The sequence below is a fragment of the Arachis ipaensis genome, chromosome B03, assembly GCF_000816755.2.
Source record: "Arachis ipaensis cultivar K30076 chromosome B03, Araip1.1, whole genome shotgun sequence".
Taxonomy (NCBI): Eukaryota; Viridiplantae; Streptophyta; class Magnoliopsida; order Fabales; family Fabaceae; genus Arachis; species Arachis ipaensis.
The window spans coordinates 103,158,694-103,171,748 of NC_029787.2; positions in this window are offsets into that span (position 1 = coordinate 103,158,694).

Genomic DNA, 13,055 nt, shown 5'->3' on the forward strand with positions numbered 1-13,055 from the left:
TTGGCTTGTCATAACCGTTCTTCCCTCTTGTCTTTTCTTCAAGCCCCTCTTTTTTCTAATTAAATCAAAATGAAATGCTTCAGAACTTATTTGAAGCACGATGGTCAAATGATATATGCTTATATATATATAATGGTCCTTAGTTGTGAAATATCAATTGTGTCCCTGAACCAAAGTTTGGTGAACACCAAACTTGTCTCTTGCTCAGTGATTTTGAATAAATGCTTGTTACAATTGATACTTTCACCATAAGTGCCAACACAAATTTCCAAAACTAAACAATGTATGATCCATCTTTGCCTGACTTTGATTTCTTAAACAAAAGTTAAATTTTTCTCAGAATTCGTACACATGCAGACACCAAACTTAATGTTTTGTCATATACTTCACCCAAAATGACTAAGTATATGATCTAAGAATGCTTGAAATGTTAACTTTTGTGTGCTGTCAAGCACGCCAAACTTAGAAGTCTGGCATGTATTTCAAAGCAGTATATGCATCTGTCAAGGATATCTAGACAAATCTAAAGTCATGCTAAAGTGATCACACTTTTATTGAATTTAAAAGCAAGCAGGAATCATAAATCATGGGTTGCCTCCCATGAAGCGCTCGTTTATTGTCATTAGCTTGACATTGACTCCCTCTTTTATGGCGGTTGATGACTGTAGTGCCTCAACTTGTCCCCTCTGATCGTGAGCTTCTTCTTTGTTCCTTGGTGCTCTATCTCAGCATGTTCTAGTGATAATATTTTGCTTACAGTATAGTAATCGTTAGTCTGTTGGTCTGTTCCCAGTTGTTGATAGACTAACTGCACTTTATCACCTTTGGAGAGCCCTTCTGTTGGAATTTTTTTGTTCTTCTAACCTTTTTTTATTCTGTTTTTGTTTTTCTTCCTTCCTTTTGTTAATTCTTCTTCTTTGAAAACAGGCTCCCTTTTGAAATTCCTTTTCTTAGTTGCCAACACTACAATGTTCCCTTGAGCTTTTTCATTACTTTGCACAGTCTCTTTCTCTTTTTGGCCTGCTGTATCATTTATCTCTTGCTTGGGAGGGCAGTTGTTGTTTGTCTTGTTGATTTCCTTCCTCCACTGCAGATTCTCCTTGTCTGTTTCTGTACCATCCTTCTTTTCATTACTGCTCTGTATTTCTGGTAGTACACTCAGAGTGATACTTTCATTATGCATCCTGAGGGTTAATTCTCCTTGCTCTATGTCTATGATGGCCCTAGCAGTGGCTAAGAACGGTCTTCCCAGTATAATGGAGTCGCCCTCATCCTGTTTCGAATCCAGGATCACAAAATCTGCAGGGAAGATGAATCTGTCTACCTTGACTAGAAGGTTCTCAATTATACCCGTGGGGCATATCACTGATTTGTCCACCAATTCTAGAGACATCTGTACTGGTTTCATCTCTTTTATGCCTAGCTTTTTCACTAGGGAGGCAGGCATTAGATTGATACTAGCTCCCAAGTCACACATTGCCTTCTTGATGGTCATACTGCCAATGGCGCAGGGTAGAAAGAAACTCCCAGGGTCCTCGAGTTTGGGAGGAAGTCCCTTCTGGATTAGTGCTCTGTATTCCTCAGTGAGCAGTACAGTTTCATTGACTTGCCAATTCCTCTTCTTGTTGATAAGTTCCTTCAAGAACTTTGCGTACAGGGGCATTTGCTCAAGTGCTTCAGCTAAGGGAATATTGATCTCTAACTTCTTGAAGATTTCAAGAAATTTTGGGAAGTGTTGGTCTTTAGTCTCCTTGTTGAACCTTTGAGGATATGGCAAGGGTGGAGTGAAGCTCATTCCCTGCCTTTGGTTTTTAGTTGGCTCTTCAATCACTTCCTTTCCCCTTCTTGATTTTTGTGGCTGATCTTCTTTTTCTTTGAGCTCTTCTGAGGTCTGCTTGCTTGCTGTTACATCTTCAGCATTGGCCTTCTCTTCTTCAGCTTGTTTCTTGTCACTTTCCTTTGGCTTCTTGGTTGCTTCTTCATCTTTCACCAGGACTTTTCCACTCCTCAGTTGTATTGCCTTGCACTCCTCTTTAGGATTAGGAATGGTGTCACTCGACAGTGAGCTTGAAGGTCTCTCAACAGAAATCTGTTTGGAGATTTGCCCAATTTGCCTTTCTAGGCTCTTCATGGAGGCTTCATGGTTCTTGGTTGTCATTTCTTGGTGTTTCCACATTTTGTCTATCAAGGTTTCCAAGTTGGTGAGTCTTTGAGATTCAGGTGATGCTTGTGGTGGGTTGTTAGATGTGGATGGTGGATGGTAGGCATTTTGGTTAGTGGGTTGGTTATTAGATTGGTAATGGTTGGGGTTGGGGTAGTTGTTTTGAGGTTTTCTGTAGGAGTTTTGGTTAGTTTGCTGCTGGTTGTGGTTTTGGTTGTTTCTTGAAGTGTTTTGATTTGAGTTTCTCTGCCATGGTTGTTGATTTTGGTTGTGATTGTCTCCCCACCTAAGATTTGGGTGGTTCTTCCAAGAAGGGTTGTAGGTGTCACCATAGACTTCATTTGGCCCAGAATTTTGGTTGTGCATGTACTGGACTTGCTCTTGCTGTTGCTCCTCTTGAGTCTCTTCATTTTGTCACCATGTGGATGATGGTTGGCTTATAGAAGTCATGCATTTTCACTCCAAATTACTTACTTAGAATGCAAGAAAGTGCATAAAACCTACTAAAATTAAAGAAAAAGGCTAGTGAAACTAGGCTAAGATGACTTGTCATCAAGAACCACCCAAACCTCAGATGGGGAGATAATCACACCCAAAACCAACAACCATGGCAGAGGAACTCAAACCAAAACACTTCAAGAAACAACCAAAACCACAACCAGCAGCAAACTAACCAGAACCCCTACAGAAAACCTCAAAACAATTACCCCAACCCCATCCAGTACCAATCTAATAACCAACCCACCAACCAAAACGCCTACCATCCACCATCCACATCTCACAATCCACCACAAGCATCACCTGAATCTCAAAGACTCACTAACTTGGAGACCTTGATAGACAAAATGTTGAAACACCAGGAAATGATAACCAAGAACCATGAAGCCTCCATGAAGAGCCTAGAGAGGCAAATTGGGCAAATCTCCAAACAGATTTCTGTTGAGAGACCTTCAAGCTCACTGCCGAGTGACACAATCCCAAATCCTAAGGAAGAATGCAAGGTAATACAATTAAGGAGTGGGAGAACATTGATGAGCAACAATGACACTGCAAAGAAGCAAGCAGAGAGCAGCAAAAGGCCAATAGACGATGAGGAGCAAACAAAGGAAGATGAAGCCAAGGATCAAGTCGTGATGCTAAACAAGAGCACTGAGAAACTCAAAGAGAAGGATAACCAGTCACACAGTTCAAAAGAAGTGATTCAGGGACAGCAGCAAGTAGGAAAGAGCATCACACCCCCACTGCCATATCCCCAGAAGTTCAACAAAGAGGCTAAGGACCAACATTTTCATAAGTTCCTTGAGATTTTCAAGAAGCTGGAGATCAATATTCCCTTGGCTGAAGCACTTGAACAAATGCCTCTGTATGCCAAGTTTTTGAAGGAGCTTATCAATAAGAAAAGAAGTTGGGATGAGAAAGAAACCATACTGCTTACTAAGGAATGCAGGGCCTTGATTCAAAAAGGGCTTCCTTCGAAGCTTGAGGACCCAGGGAGCTTCTTGCTGCCTTGCACCATTGGGGAATTAACCATCACTAAAGCAATGTGCGATCTAGGAGCAAGTATGTTTTTCTTCCTTCCTTTTGTTAATTGTTCTTTGAAAACAGGCTCCCTTTTGAAATTCCTTTTCTTAGTTGCCAACACTACAATGTTCCCTTGAGCTTTTTCATTACTTTGCACAGTCTCTTTCTCTTTTTGGACTGCTGTATCATTTATCTCTTGCTTGGGAGGGCAGTTGTTGTTTGTCTTGTTGATTTCCTTCCTCCACTGCAGATTCTCCTTGTCTGTTTCTGCACCATCCTTCTTTTCATTACTGCTTTGTGTTTCTGGTAGTACACTCAGAGTGATACTTTCATTATGCATCCTGAGGGTTAATTCTCCTTGCTCTATGTCTATGATGGCCCTAGCAGTGGCTAAGAACGGTCTTCCCAGTATAATGGAGTCGCCCTTATCCTGATTCGAATCCAGGATCACAAAATCTGCAGGGAAGGTGAATCTGTCTACCTTGACTAGAAGGTTCTCAATTATACCCGTGGGGCATATCACTGATTTGTCCACCAATTCTAGAGACATTTGCACTGGTTTCACCTCTTTTATGCCTAGTTTTTTCACTAGGGAGGCAGGCATTAAATTGATACTAGCTCCCAAGTCACACATCGCCTTCTTAATGGTCATACTACCAATGGCGCAGGGTAGAAAGAAACTCCCAGGGTCCTCGAGTTTGGGAGGAAGTCCCTTCTGGATTAGTGCTCTGCATTCCTCAGTGAGCAGTACGGTTTCATTAACTTGCCAACTCCACTTCTTGTTGATAAGTTCCTTCAAGAACTTTGCATCAACCTCATGATTTAGCATCAAATAATTAGTGGTTGTTTGATTCAAAGAAGTCATGCATTTTCACTCCAAATTACTTACTTAGAATGCAAGAAAGTGCATAAAACCTACTAAAATTAAAGAAAAAGGCTAGTGAAACTAGGCTAAGATGACTTGTCATCAAGGACCACTATCTCGTCTCCCCTTAAAGGCTTCTTCTTTGACAACAGCTCCTTCATGAACTTGAAATAAATAGGCATTTGCTCCAAAATCTCAGCAAAAGGAATATTGATTTGCAACTTTCTGAAGACTTCCAAGAACTTTGAAAACTGCTTGTCCTTGGTCTCCTTTTGAAGTCTCTGAGAATATGGCATTTTAGGCTTGTACTCAGGAGCCTTTGGCAATGTAGGATAAGTGTCAAGAGAGTCTGGGAATGGGTTGTCTACACGCTTTGGAGGGGCGTGCTCCAATTCTCCCTTCTTCTCCTCTGGAGCTTCATTTTCAACTAGCTCTTCATTGGCCTTGGTCTCAGAGCCAGCTACCTTACCACTTCTCAATTGAATAACCTTGCAATCTTCTCCTGGGTTCACCATTATATCACCTTGAAATGTACTTGCAGACCTCTCAAGTATTTGCTTGCTCAGTTGGCCCACTAGCACCTCTAAATTTCTAATGGAGGCTCTAGTTTCCTGTATAACTTGTGCTTTCGTACTTGCCACTGGTCCACTTATCAAGGTGATAGCCTTGCATTCCTCTCTTGGATTTGGAATTGTGTTACCAGGAAGGCTATTAGTGGTCCTCTGATCAATTTCAGTGACTTTTGTGGCTAATTGACCCATTTGAATCTCCAGGTTCTTGATGGATGCTCTGGTTTCGTGTCTAAAACCTGTCAATATTGCTTCCAAATCATTGTTCTGCTGGAAACCGCCCTGAGAACTATTGTTGAAGTTCTGAGGTTGGTCCCTCCATCCAAAATTTGGGTGATTTCTCCATCCCTGGTTGTATGTCTTAGAATATGGATCATTGTTGGGATTCCTAGGACCATTCCCCATGTAATTGACCTGTTCAGAAGGGGATTGGGTATAATTATAATTATTATTTTGCACAAAATTACCTGCCATGTCATAGGAGGCCTCTTGAGGTGGATTTTGGGTGTTGATAGCTGAGACTTGCATGCCACCCATCTGTTGAGTAAGTAGATTTATTTACTGAGACATAAGCTTGTTTTGAGCAAGAAGAGCATTAATAGCTTCCACTTCCAACATGCCTCTCTTCTGAGAGGTCTCAGAGTTCATAGGACTCCTATTAGATGAGTATAAATATTGGTTGCTAGCAACCAATTCAATAAGCTCAATAGTCTCCTCTGATGTCTTCTTCTTGTGTAGTGAACCACATGTAGAGGTATCTAAGCTCATCTTGGACATCTCACCCAAGCCTTCATAAAAGATATCTAGTTGGGTCCATTTGGAGAACATATCCGGAAGGCATTGCCTAGTCAGTAGCTTGTATCTCTCCCAAGCTTCATAAAGAGTTTCACCCTCCTTCTACCTGAAAGTCTGAACCTCCAATCTAAGCTTAGTCAGCTTCTTTGGTGGAAAAAATTTAGTGAGAAACTCTGTAACAACCTTTTCCCAAGTATTCAGACTCTCCTTTGGTTGGGAATCTAGCCATAGCTTTGCTTTATCCCTCAGAGCAAAAGGGAAGAGCATGAGTCTGTACACCTCTGGGTGATGACAAGTCATCTTAGCCTAGTTTCACTAGCCTTTTTCTTTTGTTTTCGATTGATTTATGCACTTTCTTGAGCCATAAGCAAGCCAATTGGGTAGATTTCCATGTTTCCTTTTATTCAATCAACCATGTATGAATTAATGCAATTTCATGAGATTTTATGCTATAATTGTCATATATTATGAAAGAATAACAAAATCATGATTTTAAGCAAAGCTTTGATGTGTTTGGTTGATTGATGATAGGTGAAAAGAGTTTTGAAGAAGGTTGAAGAAAGAAGGAATGGCTAAGAGCAAGAGAGAACAAAAAGTTTGAGCAAAAGTTTGCCTCAAACTTTAGCTCAAACTTTTAAAAGAGTTGAAAACACTCCAAAGAAAAAAAAGCTTGAGCAAAAGTTTGACCTCAAACTTTAGCTCAAACTTTTGGGAGAAAAGCTTGAGCCAACGTTTGCCTCAAATTTTTTGGCAAACGTTGGCATCACAAAATCAATACCCTGGAGGAAAAAGCTTGCGCCAACATTTGAGGTCAAACTTTTGCTCAAAAGTTGGCGCCACACTTGCACACCCTGGAGGAAAAAGCTTGCGCCAACGTTTGAGGTCAAACTTTTGCTCAAACGTTGGCGCAACACACATTTACAAGGGGGCCAACGTTTGAGCAAAAGTTTGACCTCAAACTTTGGCTCAAACGTGGATGGCAGCAAGGAAGCTTAGCTGATGCGAAAAGTTTGAGTAAAAGTTTGACCTCAAACTTTTACTCAAACTTTTACTCAAGCTTTTATGTTTTTCAACCCGGTTCACAATGGATCTTTCTCCAACTCCAAGAGCAATCAACCAAGGCCTTTATCAACCCAATTCCATCAAGAACAAAGGCCCAATTCAAGGCTTGAAGACCATTTGAAGAAAGTGTATAAATAGCTTAGGATTTAAGTTTTCAGAGAGCTTTTCCTTTGGCATTTTTCTTAGAACACTTACAGAGAGCTCACTTTACATTTTTGCTTTGTTATTTTAGAATTCTAGAGAATTGGGGAGGAGAATTGATCTCTCTTCTTCCTGGTTCTTGTTGAGCACTCTTTACCTTTCTTGCTTGGGATCTTAGGTGGAGAATTGAAGAACTTCTGTTTCAATCTCACCTTCGGATCTTGTTTAATTTTCTGCATAATCAAAATTCAATTTCTGTTCATTGCTTCTTCTTCTTCTACTCTTTCTGCAATTTACATTTCCCTTGCAATTGTTCTTGCTGGATCTAGGAAGGCAGTGAGATCTAGACTTGGTTATCTAGTCTCTTGAGTCTTGAGATCTACAGCTTTGAATTTCAATTTCCTTGTTTCGTTGCTACACCAAGCTGATTCCCATCTTTATCAAAGATCCGGTTCAATCGAATCCATCTTCTACATCCCTGTTTGTTGCAATTTTACTTTTCCTTGTTTAAATTCTGCAAATCCACTTCCCAATTCCCTTTACAATTCAAGCCATTTACATTTCTTACACTTTAAGATTTTGTAATTTAAATTTCTTGCGTTCTAAGTTTCTGCCATTTAATTTCTTGTTCTTTAAGATTCGGCCCTTTATTTTCTGTCCTCTTTAATTTCATGCAATTTATCCATTCCCTTTACTTTCCATGCAATTTAAATTCTGTAAATCGTAAATCACTCAACCAAATCTTGATTCGCTTGACTAAATCAACCACTAAACTAAAATTGCTCAATCCTTCAATCCCTGTGGGATCGACCTCACTCCCGTGAGTTTTTATTACTTGATGCGACCCGATGCACTTGCCGGTTAGAATTGTGTGTTTGGAATTCGTTTTCCGAAAATACACATCAAGTTTTTGGCGCCGTTGCCGGGGATTGAAATAGATTGACAATGATTAAGTGAAGTGGAGATCTAGATCAAGCACTTTTTCTTTTCTGTTTCTTTAACTCTTGACTAACACGCTAACTGTTTGAATTTTTGTCTAAGCTAACTAATATTTCACTTCAGCCATGGATTGAAGTGTTATTGCTTTTCTGGTATTGTGTGATTCTTGTGTTTTGCTTGTATGTCAGATGCAAGAAGAGAGATCCCTATCTTTCATAAAACTGATGAAAGAATCCTCCGAAGGCTAAGAAGAAAAGCAAGAGAAAAAAATGTTGCTGGAGAGGAAGAATCAGATGAAGAATATCATGAATTGGAGGAACACTCAACAAATCCAACAAATCCACCAGTGAGAATGGCCAACAACAATGGTCAACCCCAGAGGAGAGTCTTGGCTTCATATACATTTGCTAATCCAAGGCATTGTGGGAGTAGCATCCTTACCCCAAATGTCGATGCAAATAACTTTGAATTGAAGCCCCAACTTATCACACCATCAACCTTCAACACCCCACAACCAGCCACAAACATCACAAGACACTCAAAGGATCTCCAACTTGGAGATATTGATGGAAAAGATGATGAAGCACCAAGAGACAATGATGGAGAAACTCATGAAAAATCAAGAGATGGCAAGACAAGATCAAGAAGCAGCAAGAAAAGATCAAGCCACAACAAGCAAAAACCAAGAAGCTTCAATCAGAAATCTCGAGAGGCATATGGAACAAATGGCTAAACGAATTACAGATGCATCCCCTAGTGCCACTCAAGACCACCCAAGGGACAAAGGAAAAGCTACAAAGTGGGAGGAGTGCAAAGCAATCATAGTGGAAAGTGAGAAGAAAGCCATCAATTAGGAAGAACACAACAGAGAAGTTCCACAAGAAGAGACAGAAGAGAGAAGTGAAGAGGATCAGAAAATCAAGAATGCAAAAAGCTCCATCAGAGAGTACAGGGGAGCTCCATTAGAGAGCTCTCTCTTAGTTTTCATTCTTGTCTTGAATCTTGGGTTGAGAATTGAAGAAATTCTGTTTCAATCTCACCTTGAGAATTTTCTTGTTTACTTTCTCTGCACAATTGAATTTCCATTCCTGTTCACTGCTTCACCTTCTCTTGGCTTCTACAATTTACTTTTCTTTAATTTCTCTTGCAATTGTTCTTGTTGGATCAAGGAAGGATTTGAGATCTACACTTGTTTTCTAGTCTCTTCCACTCCTGAGATCTTAAATCTTCTTTTAAATTGCTGCAAATTAAGCATAGTCTTTCTGTCTTTAAAGTCTTTAAGAAATTTTACTTTCTGTTGCATTGCTATAAAAATAAAAATAAACAAATAAAGAAACAAAAATTAATAATAATAAAATAAAATAACTAAAAGAAAAATTATCTAATCTAAAAAATCAAGCAACGAGTAATTGTCAATCACAGTCAATCCCCGGCAACGGCGCCAAAAACTTGGTGCGGTATTTGTAACCCACTAACTTACCGGCAAGTGCACTGGGTCGTACCAAGTAATACCTTACGTGAGTAAGGGTCGATCCCACGAGGAATGATAGATTAAGCAACAACAGTATTTGATAGGCTTAGTTAGACAAACAGAACAGAATAATTGAGAGTTTAAAAGCATTAAACAATAATGAAGAGTTTGAAGACAGGCAGGTGAATAAGTTGGGAGTAAAATATTGAGAAGACAGTTAAGGTTTTAGAGTTATCTATTTTTCCGGATTAACTTTTCTTACTAACTATTTTAATCATGTAGGATTTAATTTATTATAAACTATATGTGACTATACCCTAATTCCTTAGACCTTCCTAGTCTCCTCTAAAATTCATTAGCTGCTAATTCCTTAGTCAATTAATTCCAATTAGAAGGTGATGATCAAATTCCAGTTTATATGCCACAAAAACTCTAATTACCCAAAAATAAAAGGATTATATGTCACGTATCCCGTTAAATCCAGATAATTAAAATTTAGGAGAATATGTTTTTAAGCTGTTGTTCAAGTAAAGAGCTTTTCCAAGTTTTACAAGAACGCATTTAGAAAAAGGGTCATACTTCCGTTCCACCCAAATTCATAAGATGAAGAGCGAAAACAATTCTTAAATTATAAATTCATGCATAAATTAAAATAGAAAAAGCAATAAAATTAATCCATAGAAATAGACAGAGCTCCTAACCTTAACAATGGAGAATTAGTTGCTCATGGTTCAGGTAGAAAATAAGGATTCTAATAAAATGTATTTTGGTAGTCTGGGATTGGAATAATGTTGAGGTGGTATCCTCCTATTTATATCTAATCCTAATTAATTTAAAATCTATCTTTAAAACTAAAATAATATCTTTTCCTTTTTTTAAAATTTGAATTTAAATTAGAATTAATTATAGCAATCAGCAAATCTTCAATTGATGGATGGGGACCACTTGGCTTCACTAGGATCCACGCCTAACTTGGGCTTGGCAGCATGAATTGGAGTTTAGTTGAGTGAAGCTACGCCTAACTTGGGCTTTAGTGCGCCTAGCTTGAAGTGGGCAGGACCAATCTCGCGTATTGTTGTTGTGTCTTGCGCCTAACTTGAGAAATCTCAAGTTAGGCGCAGCCTTGGCAGCGAGTTCGGAGAAGAAGTGATGAGCGAGATTTCTTGACGGTTTAGAATTTCACAAATGAATTCTCGTTGTAAAGTATAGTTTCCAAACCAATCAAGAATCCTTTCATACAAAAATTTTTGGTTGTCACAAATAACAATCCCCAATAAGAATTAACCGAAGTATTAAGACTCCGGGTCATCTCACAAGGAGTTGCAATGAAGTGTATGATTATTGGCTACGGGGATCAAGGGGTTTTTTGTTGATTAGAGGGGCAATAAAATAAAAAGACAAGAAAAGTAAATTGAGCAAGTAATTAAAGAAAACAAGTAATAAAGAGAGACATTCATGGCAATGGATTGAGATTATAGGCTTTCTATTCTAGTCGTGCATGATTAATTCATCTTATTTAGTTAACTCACATCGGGAGAATGTCAAACAAGACTAATTAATCATGTCACAAATATAAACAAGAATTTATCTCATTACGTCAACTCCAACAAATAGGGAGAAAGTCTAACAAGACTAGCTAATCTCAATCCAAAAGTCCTAATCAACTCACTAATTTAATTAGCAAAAGATTAGCGTCAATGGAAACAATACTAGCTAACAACTCTAGATCACCAACATGAGTTGGGTTTTCATGACTCAAGATTGCCCAATTACTCTTTCCAAGCCAAGAATGCTCAAAATCTACTCTAACATCCTTCCAAGCATTTTATCAAACACTTGGAAGGCATAAAAGGAAACCATAATAAAAGTGCAAGAATAATAAAATCTACCAACTACAATTTGCAAGAAAAGTAAATCAACAACTCAATTCATCAATAAAAAGACATCAAACATTAAATTACATTAAAAGTAAATGGAAATCCAACAAGGGTTCATCAACATAAAAGTAACAAAATAAAGGAAATGAACAAGAGAAACTAAGAAGATTAGAGTAGTAGCAACAAGAAATTAAAAGAGAAAACTAAATCAAAACAATAATTAAAACTTGGATTCTAAACTACCCTAAATTCTAGAGAAAAGAGAGAGCTTCTTTCTCTAGAATTCTACCCTAAAACATGATGGAAACTAAAACTATGACTACTTTTCTTTTCATTCCCCCTTCAATCCTTGGGTTCAATAGCATCAGAAATGGGTTGGATTGGGCCCAAAAAGAGCTGCAAAATTGCTGGGGGCGATTTTATAAAAGTGGGCCACGGACAGCATCGGCGCGTGCGCGCAAAGTGCGTGTGCGCGCCCCTGAACGCGAAGCAACATATGCAAAATTTATATCATTTCGAAGCCCCGGATGTTAGCTTTCCAACGCAACTAGAACCGCCTCATTTGAATCTTTGTAGCTCAAGTTATGGTCGTTTGAGTGCAAAGAGGTCAGGCTTGAAACTTTACGGTTCCTTCATTTCTTCATGAGTTCTCCCACTTTGCATGCTTTTCTCCTCACTTCTTCCATCCAATACTTGCCTTATGAACCTGAAATCACTCAACAAACACATCAAGGCATCGAATGGAATCAAAGTGGATTAAAATCACCAATTTAAGGGCCTAAAAAGCATGTTTTCACATTTAAGCACAAATCAAGGGAGAATTGCAAAACCATGCTATTTCATTGAATAAATGTGAGAAAAGGTGATAAAATCCCCCAAAATAAGCACAAGATAAACCACAAAATTGGGGTTTATCAAGAAGTATAGACTATTATATATTGTTGGAAAGCTCTGGAAGTTAGCTTTCCAACTCCACTAAAATCACGTCCATTGGACCTCTGTAGCTTGAGTTATTCAGGTTTGAATTCAGAGAGGTCAGGGTTGACAGCATCGTTCGCCTTCATCTCTTCTTCTGCAGAAACTCCATCAAATCCAGCTGAATGCTACCTAAAATAAACAGAATTGCACAAGACTCAAAGTAGCACCCATATTGGCTAAAAGATAATTAATTCTTTATTAAAATCAACAATTTAGATGCAAATTCACAAGGAAAAGATAGGAAAGATGCTCACGGATCACACTACTATATTTTGATATATCTTATGTGTATCTTATGCTTTAGGTTAGTAGCTTCGTTAGTACGTTTTGCGCTTTTGAAATCCTATTTTTGAGCTATATCTTTCATCAAGCTTCTAGATTATACTATTCTTTCTATATATATATATATATATATATATATATATATATATATATATATATATATAGAAAGAATAGTATAATCTAGAAGCTTGATGAAAGATATAGCTCAAAAATAGGATTTCAAAAGCGCAAAACGTACTAACGAAGCTACTAACCTAAAGCATAAGATACACATAAGATATATCAAAATATAGTAGTGTGATCCGTGAGCATCTTTCCTATCTTTTCCTTGTGAATTTGCATCTAAATTGTTGATTTTAATAAAGAATTAATTATCTTTTAGCCAATATGGGTG